Here is an 11,615-nt window from a genome sequence, read left to right on the forward strand (position 1 = left end):
GCCTCATCTGTCACCGAGTGCGAAATCTTGTTCCATTGCACGAGTAAAGACCATACACTATTTGTTTTATACAACACCTCGAATGTCAACAGATTTGGTCCACACAGATTCTTGAATTTAGCACAGAAATGGCAACCATTTTCCGTACAGACGAATGAGTAGCCGCACAGTTGCAGTCACCGTGTACGTATGTACGCGAAAGAAACAAAGTTGTTTACAAAAATGAGTGACAAAGGTACGCGCTTGTAAGCGCGCTTGTAATTGTTGAGTGCGCGCGGCAAATGTTTGTTTATTGTGACATCAGAGCCGTGCAATGGAACAAAAACTTCGAGTCAATCTTGAGTTTAACACGAGGGTCAGTTGAAATGGGTGACGTCAGCCATGCGCTATCCGTTTTTGCTCAAACAAAATTGCGCAGCTGACAGCTAGAGCGTGCGATGGAACTTTTCACTAAATGTCACGTGATGGGCAATCGACCAATCGGATAGATACATTCTAAATAGGTGTTGTATAATACTGTACATTATCGAGTGTGTAATTATATACATATGTAAATATGCATCTGTCTTTGCACATTTTTCTCTGTCTTAATCTTCCCAATGTGCATTGATATAATGAATGCTATTATCTGTTTCTTTGTGATTCCAATCCATTTACTCATTTTGACAGCCAAGTATATGAGGTAGTTTTTCATAAATCATTTTCTTGCAATGTGAATGGAAGGCTCAATCATTGCAATAATTGTAATGTTGCTATCTTTCCCACTGAGAATGAACCTCATTAGATGATTATGTATAGTTGATTATTTGTATTTGAAGCTGATTTATGTTTGTTTGTTTGTTTGTTTTGATAATTGTAAAGCGCTTGAAAACATATTGTATTAAGCGCTATATAAATATTTCATATTATTATTATTAGTAGTAGTAGTATTTTAGCATTTTGCTTCTTGCATTGTTTCAATCATAATCCCTGTTGTTCTCTCCCCACCCCCCCACCCCATAATCTCTCAGACAAGGAAGGTGAGCCGAGTAAAGTGGTTGCCAGGGTGCGTTCCTTCACCAGTGACGTCTCAAAGAGGGCGGGTCCCCAGAAACCGTTTGTCGCCCCCCAGAGTACGCTGGAGGTCAACTTTGAGCTGCTCCACTCCGAAGCCATCATACTTCCAGGTAAGGATGTAGTCCGCTGTGGAATAAAGTCATCGACCTTATTAACTCTTTATGTGCCATGGTGAAAACTCCCTGTGTGCCACGTTATTCTGAGACACGAAGGTAGTCATGCTCCGAGAAAGAATTGTGTTTTTCCAATTTGTATAACTTCTACAAATTTCTGTTAAGCTGGACATAATAGCAAGCAAAGTTAAAGAGGAATGTCAAACTTTGCCTCTTGTATACAATGTATAACAATTCTATTTTCATTTTTTTCTTTTGAATAACCAGTTGCTACATTACTGTAAAGGCATGACTTTTGCACATAAAATAGTGACAGAAACTTAGAATGTACATGCAAATCTAGTTGGGAACTCCGCTTCATAGTCAATCACCACATAGAATGCAAGCCGTATGTGAGAGGAACAAAAGCGCGAGAAACTCTTTGATTGTACCGCGGGATTAGCGATTTATCGATCGGTTTTGGCGGCTTTGTTTGTTGAGCAGAATATGCGAAGTTGGCACGCCGTCGACTGAGCCGGACGTGCGAACGTGGCACATAAAGAGTTAACAATGTCAAGAGATTTAATTGGAATAATGAGATTACATTTACATTTTGACTTTGTAGACCAATCATTGTCGATGGGGATTCTACCTATTTTGATATATAGCTTTGAATGAACAAATTGATTACCAAACAAATTTGTGAAACATTTTTATATGATTTTAACCCGTTGAAGATGAGTCTCGATTATAATCGGGCAAGTGTCTATGGGAAATATGTGTTGTAGCAATATCAACCCATCGTTAACGAGTTAATCAGTGTCAAGTAGATATTATGACACTATTTTGGTAAATTACGTTCGAGAAAGTGCTGATGCCGGAATCTCTGGTAAGAAGGGACTAGCAGGGTGATATGTACTATACATGAAATACTTATGATAATGATCATTGGTACAATGATATATTTTGGATGTCATTCTACGAATTGTTTGTAACATGAATGATGCTTTCATCAAAGTGGTTAAACCAGTAGGTCGTACAGTCACACAGTGTATGCATTGTGTCACTAACAGTGGACAGATCGCAATGGTCCATATGTGAGTGTACTGCTTGAGGATGGTAGGGGATCCATTGTCCAAAAGATGGGTGCCCAAGTATTGTTAAGCTCGGGAACAGTTGGTAGTTGTTGGATTCTAAGATGTAACATGCTCTAGGGGATTAGGAAGGATCAAGAAGTGGAATTAAATTCAGGGTGACTTGAAAGTCTGCCCTCTCTTTCCTTGTGCTGTGCAGTAGGAACAATTTTGATGGGGGCCAAAAGTCAGTTTACACTCATAGTGATTCAGTGGGATTCTTGCCAATTCAACCCTTGCATTGTAATAAAGCTTACTGAGTAATTGCACTTCTCAAGGGAGACACCCTCATGTCGTATGAAGAAAAAGGAGAAGCTGAAGAAACAACAACAACAAACAATGATATAGATTTCATCATTTAATTGTGAGCTGGGAGATATGCCATATGGCTTCTCGTGCATTTACCTACTGTGTTACATCATAATGACCAGGGTTTGTAACTGTACTTGATTAGGGAAACCATACCAAGAATCTTGAATGCCTCTGACATTAGGCTTACTTATGGAGGGATTTTTCAGACCTGAGTTTTTAGATTTTTACACGCAAATGCATGGTTTGGCCCTGGAAGAGACGAGAAGCAATTTTGTGAAGATAGATTGTACCTTCCTCAAATACATGATCTCAAATATCTTTCATGCAGGAATGAAAAGATTATTCCCCCCCCCCCCCCTTTCCAAAAAAAAAAAAAAAAAAATCAAAGTAAAGAAACGGAATGATATTGGAAAACAAAGCATAACACAACATATTAATACCAAGTAGTCTTATTGATGTAACCCAGTAAAATGTATCACAAGCATTTGTTGACTCATAATAATGCCCACATTGTCGTAATTTGATCCTCTGTTTTTCGAACCATATTAAATACTGATTCAATGACTTTGTTTGTTTGTTTGTTTCTGACCTTCATTTATACGCTCTGCTACACACTGTGAAGATCACATACAGTCATATGACAGTTGACACAATATGTTTTTACTCTAAGTCTGTTTATTTTTCTGAAATCAGTTACTGGGCACTGGACTGTATAGTATGCAAAATAATCTACGTAGGTATTGTGGAGTCAGTAAATTTTGTGAAGTAAACAATCAACTTGCTACTAAACAACTCCAATTTATTGTCATGTTGTTTTCTTCCAATAACTACATTGCTTTTATTTGACAGTTTTTAGAGTGCAGTCATTATAAAAATATGCATAGACATGATTTCAATGTGCTGCTTATAGGATCTATGTAATCTTATCACATGAAGTTTGAATGAAACATTTTTTAACGAGTTCTACGGGTTTATATCATGATTAAGCATTGTAGAACATGCAATCAAATGTTGTAGTGCTATAACATATTTACGTTGTGTTAGTGGTGAAGTAAATCAACTTGTGTAATGGGATGAGTCTTATATTAGTTTATTGCCAAAGAGACCCCTAACCTCCCCCCCCCCCACACACACACAACATCACACTTTTGTCACCCACACATACTGTACACAGTGAGTTAGGACTACAGCTTCAAATAGAACCGTTCTAGTGGAACTGTGTATATTACATACGATCTTACCTTTCAAAGAATCCATGACAATCACCATACACCCACACTCTGCAAAAAATATTTTAAAGGACTTGTATAGTATTAGTTGAGACCTATCTTCAGGTTTCTAACATTTTAGGGTGAAATAAAGAGATACCTCTTATGAAATATGATAGACCATGTAATTCCAAGAGGAATTCAAAGTTTATTTAATGAAAATTTGTTTTGAAATGGCTGAGATACCCTTAACAGAGCAATCGTAATTAAAGGTGGGACCCACCTTTTATTATGATTGCTTTGTTTTACCTTGTTTTCGGATGTCTCAGCCATTCCAAAACCGATTTTCATCAAATAGAATTTGAGTTCCTCTTAGAATGGTATGTTCTGTACTATTTCATAAGTGGTTTCTTGATAAGTTAAAAGCCCGGCCAATCTTTATCTCCACCAATATTATACCACCCCTTTAACACCTCCTTGTTTTAAGTGTGTTGTAACAAACAGGAGATCTGTGGAGTCACTCACTCTATTCAATGTCTTTGTTCCACAAGAATTCTTGGTTCCAGTCTATAGTCATTGTAACATATCTGTGCAGACATTATTGCCCCCTAATTGTAGCCTAATCAGTCAAACAATGTGCTTGATATAGCTTTTACTTTTGATGGTTTCTTTCATTTGGAATCCATGGTAACAGTACATACATCTGGCATGCGCTTTGACCGCAAACACTATGTCCTAATTCAGAGGAGATAAGTTGATCATAGTTCCAATTGTTGTCGTGGAGGTACAAAAGTTTGACTGTAACAAAAGTTGGCAAGCCCATACCGTAGATCCGAGTGAATCCCAGCGGATGTTCCTTTCCATTGTTGCCAGAAATGCCTTTTATCTTCTGGTCACATGTCAGTTTTTTGTTGTTTTCTCTCCAAATGTTCCTGAACTGTGATAAAATGAGGACTCATCTTGATAGGTTTCCTCTCATTCAGTTCAACGATCTTCACCTGTTTAGCCACCTTGAGTGGTACAAGTGTGTGTGTGTGCGCGTGGGGGGGGGGGGGAGGGGTTTATCCAAAGTGAGCATGTGTGCATTTGTATAGGAGTAAAGTAGGGTATGTGGAAATGGGTCAGATTTAATCTTCTATGTCCAAGTGATAAGAGTTTGTTTTTGTTTTTTATGGGAAGGAAAGACACTTTCTATAGATTGTCTTCAAAGAATTCTTCAAATCTGTAGATAATTCCTTGATAGTGGTTCCATTCATAAACTCAGCTTGATTAGTTGACCATGATAATTCACGACTTTGAATACATTTTGCCACCAGTCATGTCAGGGAAAAATCTGTAACACATGATTAAGTGGCTGTAGTGGATACATTCATGAACTTCAACTAAGGTTCTGTGCCAAAATGTCCATGTGGAAAACAGTTTATAGCAACAGAGGAACTTTGGAACACATGTGATCAATTCTCGGTGGTGGTTGCAGCTGTGAATAGGCTGGTTTTCCATATATACATGTATTCAACTTCTTGCTATTTTCCCTGAGGACCTATTCATGGACTATTCCCTTGCCTGCTGCTACTATTTAGTGAATTTCAATACTTGGAAACCACTCTGCATGCTTCAGTCATTGCTATGTCAGGCAAGGCTCAGGCAAGATTTCTGATTATCAGGACTAACCATTACTTTGAAGGTGTGTATAAACTTTGTGTACACTGCTAAAATGTGTCTATTAACCCATTGAGGACGAGTCCCGAGTATACTTGGGCAGGGGTTTATGGGAAATGCGTGTTGTAGTAAAATCAGCCCGTCAATAGGTTAACTCATTCATGCTGTGGTATCTTGAAGGCTTGCAATTTCCCTCTTGTTTTCTGTCGTAGGTTCGAGGGATGGTGGAGGGAGAGCAGTATTGGAGATACGTGCCGACAGCCACGTCTGGTCCAACTCTGATGTCAGTCAAGAAGACTTCATCAAGCTCTTAGTCTATGTCTATTCAATACCAAGGTAAGTGAAAAGATTTTGATGTTGAGGGATCACCATAAGTGCTCTAAAGAGACACCTCACTGATGACTCGTAACTGTTTTGATAGATGCTCGCCTTTTTTTAATAGCTTTTAATCAAATAACTCCAAATGCAGATTTGCCATGATGCTGTCTAGCTGGTTATACAGACCAAACTGATTCCTTTTTCTATTCAAACTAAGTTTATCTACTGTTAGTTGTTTCTATCTCGCTGGTAACAACGTTCTGAGGCGCATCTCAATTCCAGGCAATGTACCATGGCAACATGTGCTGCTGTGACGCCTCCATGTCACTGTACAACATAAACGGCACTGTATTGTGACTGAATCTAATATACTACATGCATTAGCAAATTCCTGTTCTCGCTGAGGAATAGTCCGTAAAACTCTTCCATGTGTCTGAGAGCTTGTGGCCACACATTCCCCCCTCTCCCCCCCCCCTTATATATTCTCTTCCCCTTGTTTCTCTCTGCACTGTTTCTTGCTGTGTCACCATGTAACTATCTTCATTTGTTGTTCACCTAAGCTGTGAATTTTTGTGTTTTTCATTTGGGTGTCATATTCTTAGCTTTCTTCTGTTATGCTCATCCATATTTGATAAGTCTTTGCGACATCTGTTGTCAACCTTTGTCATTATTTTTACTGTCTCCAGTGTTTCTTAAATGGTGTGCTCACATTATGATTTACTTTGATAACTTTATCCCATTGCAGGAAAAGTTTCTCACACTTTGTTTGGTGACTTTTGCATAAACAAGATACCAAAATCATGCTACCTTGGATTCATGGAATGTATTCTCTCAAACTGCATTTAAAGAGGCACCATATTTTATTAAGATTTTATTTCGAGATTATGTAGATCCAATTCACATTCATGGGTCTAAGACTTTCACCTATGCCAGATCTCACTATTGATTTCAGACACATTGTCCAGGCAGTAGTTCCAAGTGGCAGTTAGTGCTGTCACTTTTGGTGATTGTGTGTGGGTAAACCATATCAAGAATACAATGTTCTGTAACATACCTTGATGATGTGTGTAGTAAGCATGCCACTACGAATGACTACAGCTAAATTCAGTGATACACAGATACTTACAAGATACTTACAAGATACTTACATTGTGAAAAGAATAAAATAGAGAGAGGAATTTGTTCATGAAGTGCAGAGAAGACTCCTGTAAGCCTTGTCTTTTTTGTACTAAAGCAATTTTACATGTAATCATCAGAGAGAGTCTAAGAAGCCTGGGACAAAATAACTTGAAGACACCTCCTTCTGATTACTGCCATCTTGTGTCTGTCTTGAGTTCAATCTATGACTCAGCTCAGCTCAGCTCGATAAACATATGTTGCATCTCGTGTGCAGGCCATATGTACAATGTTTTCACAATGTTTAAGGGACATGAATAAGATCATTCATGAACTATTTTTTTCTTTCATAAAAATGGAAGGGCTTTGACAGTATTCAGCTAAGTCAGATTCCTAAGTTTTCACTGCTTTTTTAACTAAAATGGTGACATCTGCATTTAGTTTATAAAAATAAAGCAAACTATGTACCAAAAGTCCAAGATACTTAAGTATGACACAGTGAAGTTTGTATGTAATAAGAAGAAATTTCTTAGCAAAATGTGCGATTTGTTGAAGCACCAGCTGTATTATCCTAAAAGTTGTATTTTTTTTCTTTAAGTCAGTTACATCTCTTAGGTGCCAGTGATCAATTTAGATAACAATTTTCCCCATGGACAGTTTCACAAGGCTTATTACAGCATAGAGTGATGTCTTTCAAAGGTTGCTAGGTGATGTAAATCAGTTGTTTCAGCCAAGGATACAGCAGTGCTGTGACAGACAACCCTGCAGGGGGTCCCCTGATGACTAATTAACTGCAGATTGTCCTCAAACGGTGTTTTTACTGGAACTTTGAAAAGATTAGGGTGATTATGCACTCACCTTCCCCATCCTAACCTTACCTCTAGCACATCATTCAAACATAATTACCACGGAAGCGATGGTCAGAAACGCCCCACGTTGCGTGTTGAACCAAAGACAAATTTTTGACAAGAAATATTCTCAGCAAAGAATGAATTGAATTATGAGAGACTTTTGCTTCCTTTGCCTGTTGCGGTGGTTTCTCCGAGTCCTGAACAAAACCTTGTCCACGGGGTGCATGATTGTAGTGGTCCGCTGACCTCATCTGGAAATTGGTCACTGATTATTGGCAATTTGTGATGAGTTGAGACAATTTTTGTCCATCTTTTTTTTCCCCAACAGCAGGTGACCTGTGTGCTCCAGGGTTGAGTTCAAGGGGGGTAGAAAGTCTGATATGGTTTTGATTAAAGTTTAATAAAGTATCGTCTTCTTGATGCGTAGGGGTCAGATTGTACTGGAAATCTTTCCTGTTTTTACCTCCTTTCACTCTTTGATTAACCTTTTGTGTTTATTGATGTGATGGTTGATGGAGAAAGATATTTTTCTGTAAATAACCATCACTTCCAACTTGTTTTTTTCACTGTATTTTATGACCCTGTGAGATACTGTAAAACATGATATATTCGCGGCATGAATTTTTTCGCGAACTGGAGCCGACGGCCTTTTTTGCGGCATGAAATTTTCGCGAACTGCCTCTGGCATTCAATGCATATAGTGTAGACAAAAACTTTCGCGTGCATTTTAATTTCGCAAATCTTGGCGCTCGCGAAATTTGCGAAATTAAAATGCACGCAAAAATTCCTCGTTTTACAGTATTTCACACAACTGTTCATTACATCATAGATGATTCCCATTTTTTTTTTTTAAGAGGTGTCTTCATCATTTTTTACCATGTCTTTCATTTCTGACAAAAGAAACTTTTCCCTTTGATGTATTTATTTCATTTAAGTCACTCAGTATATTCCAAGTTTGCAATTACTCTGGCAGTTACATTAACAAGCTCTTCATTGTAGTTCAGTCAATAGTCTGGTGTAGTCGTATTGTCTGCCTGGGAGACATTTAATGTTAAACATCGTTTCTATGTCACTCTCTCGTGACTCAGTTTTGGGCTGTCACACAGTAACAGTCTCATCACATATCCCCAGTTTTTTCTCTCTTGCTTCTTTTTTCTTTTTTATTCATATTTCTCTGGCATTTCTTGCCCAAGTTTCATCAATCCATCTGATCTTTGTTGAACATCTGAAAACCTGCCTTCTGTCAGCAAACACTTGCTAAACTTCACTCTGCCGTGTATCGAACGCTTCATCTTCTTATTTACTCTCAATCCCCAGTTCACCTCTTTCGCCTGCTTTTTCTTTTTAGCATTATTTTATCTCCACTGTACTCCCCCCCCCTTTGGTCCTCCCCCCTGCCTGCTCCCCTTGATTTAATTGGGTGGTGAGCCAGCAGCGCTGTGCATGTTCACTTCCTGAGCGCCAGCTCCGTGTTTACCTTGCTCCTCCAGTGTCTGTTGGCTATTCTCCGCAGCGTCAGCCAAGTTTCTGATTCCCAAGATCATTGGAGATCTCTCACGTGGATCCTCGCTCCCAATCGATGAGATCAGATTCGCGTAGTCCAGGGACTTCAAGCCATCAGAGGCTCTCCGTCTCACCCTCCAGTGAGGTCTGACTGTCAGCTGTCCCATTCTATCGCTCTCTTCAGGACTTTTCTCATGTTTTTATCGGAATTCAGGTCTTGATGTTTCCACCCTTGCCTGCAAGAGCCAAGGAGACAACTTGGTTTGTGGTGCTAGTGGTTCATAGATGTTTTGAAAAGCGTTGAGTGGGACTCCAATTTCATCGTGGAATAAACGATTATCTTGTTAGGTGGATGAACTTGATATCGTATGAACGATGCCATTTGCATGTATTTCATGCTGTGATGGGAGGCATTCTGCAAGGAGCATTTAGAGAATAGGTCTTTGGTAAAGACGTATTGGTTAAGACGTAGGTCTTTGGTAAAGACGTACGTCTTGTTAATCTTCCTTGGGGGATACTTGTTTTCATTGCCAATGTTGGTTTGTGCACCATACATTCCTAGTCATACTGGAGTTTTAAGATGGCCTGGTCACCAGCATTCCACTGAATGTGAGGAAGATCTTCCATGTGAAGGGTGAGTTAGGGAAAAGAGTACTTGGTGGTTGGTTGTCATGTTTCTTGGCTGTACTTAAGAGAAATTGTCTTTTATGGCTGAGAACATGCATTTCGTGAAGCGTATGCTGTCGAGTACTAATTTCACAGGAGCATTAGATATGAGAGGACTGTGCGATCCTGGGTAATCTGGAAGTAGATGGTGCACTCATATTCCTTTTCTTTTAATTCTGTGCATATATCATACAGTGATTCATGGTGTTTTGCCTCATGTTTATGTTGTGTAGCATTTATTCATTCACTCATTGTTTTACGAAATCAGTTTTCTTTGATTTGATGTGTCTCTTGGTATATTCTTGTATAAAAGACTTAAATTTTGAATGGATTTGGTAGATGACCATGTTTCAGACTACAGAAGGGCTAAACATGTAGTGTAAATTCTTTGGGTTGATTAATGCAGCATTATGCCATGAATGTTAAAGTGTACGTCAATTTTTAGATAACCATCAAATAAACATTTATTTTCTTGCAGGATTTGTGTAATGTAAAATTGAAATTTTCTAGAAATTTTTTTTTCACATCATTGCTAGGGGATCTATGAATAATGCATACTGTTGTATTTTTGTCTTTTTTGTAAATGATTTCAAAAATGAATTGTCAAGTCCCTCAATGTAAAAAAAAAGTTTTCAATAACCAAATGATGCAAAAGAATCCATGCAAATAATAATAATAATAATTAGACAAATTTGTATAGCGCAGCTACTATGTAAATATACTCTACTGCGCTGTGATGTAACAGAGCTCCTGTCACTGATTAGACACACGAAAATAAATAACAAATTAATCAAAGGCTTCTGAAAAAAGATAAGTCTTCAATAAAGATTTGAAGACAACAAGTGATGATGCCTTCCTCAGTTTCTCAGGTAATTTATTCCAAAGTTTTGGAGCAGCACAGCTGAAGGCACAGTCCCCTAAAGTTACTTTCGTTTTTAAGTGAGATTGCTTTAGAAGCAACTTATCCTGTGTACTTCGTAAATTATGAGAATATGAGTGTGATTTCATTGATATCAATTCTGATAGATAACCAGGTGCTTGACCATACAATACTTTATAAACGAGTATCAAAATTTTAAATACAATTCCCTGTCTTACTGGCAACCAATGTATCTAAATGTATCTAAATGATCTAATTTGAATTTGTATGCTTCTATCATGAATTCTTTCCATGTGAGGCAATTTCTAAAACAAAAGCTAGTAAGTCTTAAGTGAAAAAAATTCAAGTTTAACAAATTTTATTCTACTAAATCCTGATATATCATTGTTGTGATCTGTATGATATTCATATTGCTTGTAGTAGTTTGTGCATTTTTTTTTAAATGAAACATTTCTCAGTTTTACTCCCCTATACTGTGCACGTTTTCTTATCACTTGTTTTGAGTTTTATGACCGTGAACATTATCACTGTCTTAATCAACTCAGCTGGAAAGTGGAACAAACAGGTAGGTAGATGGCCAAATCCCACTGGGGCAATCAAATCATTAACACATTTCCCTTTGCTACCCCTCCCTTAGTCCCACCCCTTACATCCGGTGATGTGTTTGGTTTTTTTCTCTCTCTCTCTAACCCTGAACTTCACACTTGGCATACACTTCAGGGAGGAAGTACGATGGAGGGGCCTCAGTGTTGCAGTTGATGCCAGGACTGTCCCCAAGACTGATATTGAGCGAGTTGCTGAGGCCCTGCAACTTTTGCATG

General features: G+C 38.3%; 1 long non-coding RNA gene across 1 annotated transcript; it reads left to right on the forward strand.

The window, feature by feature from the left end:
- Positions 1 to 1,039: 1,039 nt before the first annotated feature.
- Positions 1,040 to 11,615, forward strand: LOC139725390 (uncharacterized). The gene is made up of 3 exons (XR_011710544.1): positions 1,040 to 1,166; positions 5,673 to 5,796; positions 11,515 to 11,615. It is a non-coding gene; the product is annotated as an uncharacterized lncRNA (long non-coding RNA).

This window comes from Diadema antillarum, unplaced genomic scaffold, assembly GCF_040938485.1.
Source record: "Diadema antillarum isolate AM-2024a unplaced genomic scaffold, OU_Dant_1.0 seq00000036_RagTag, whole genome shotgun sequence".
Taxonomy (NCBI): Eukaryota; Metazoa; Echinodermata; class Echinoidea; order Diadematoida; family Diadematidae; genus Diadema; species Diadema antillarum.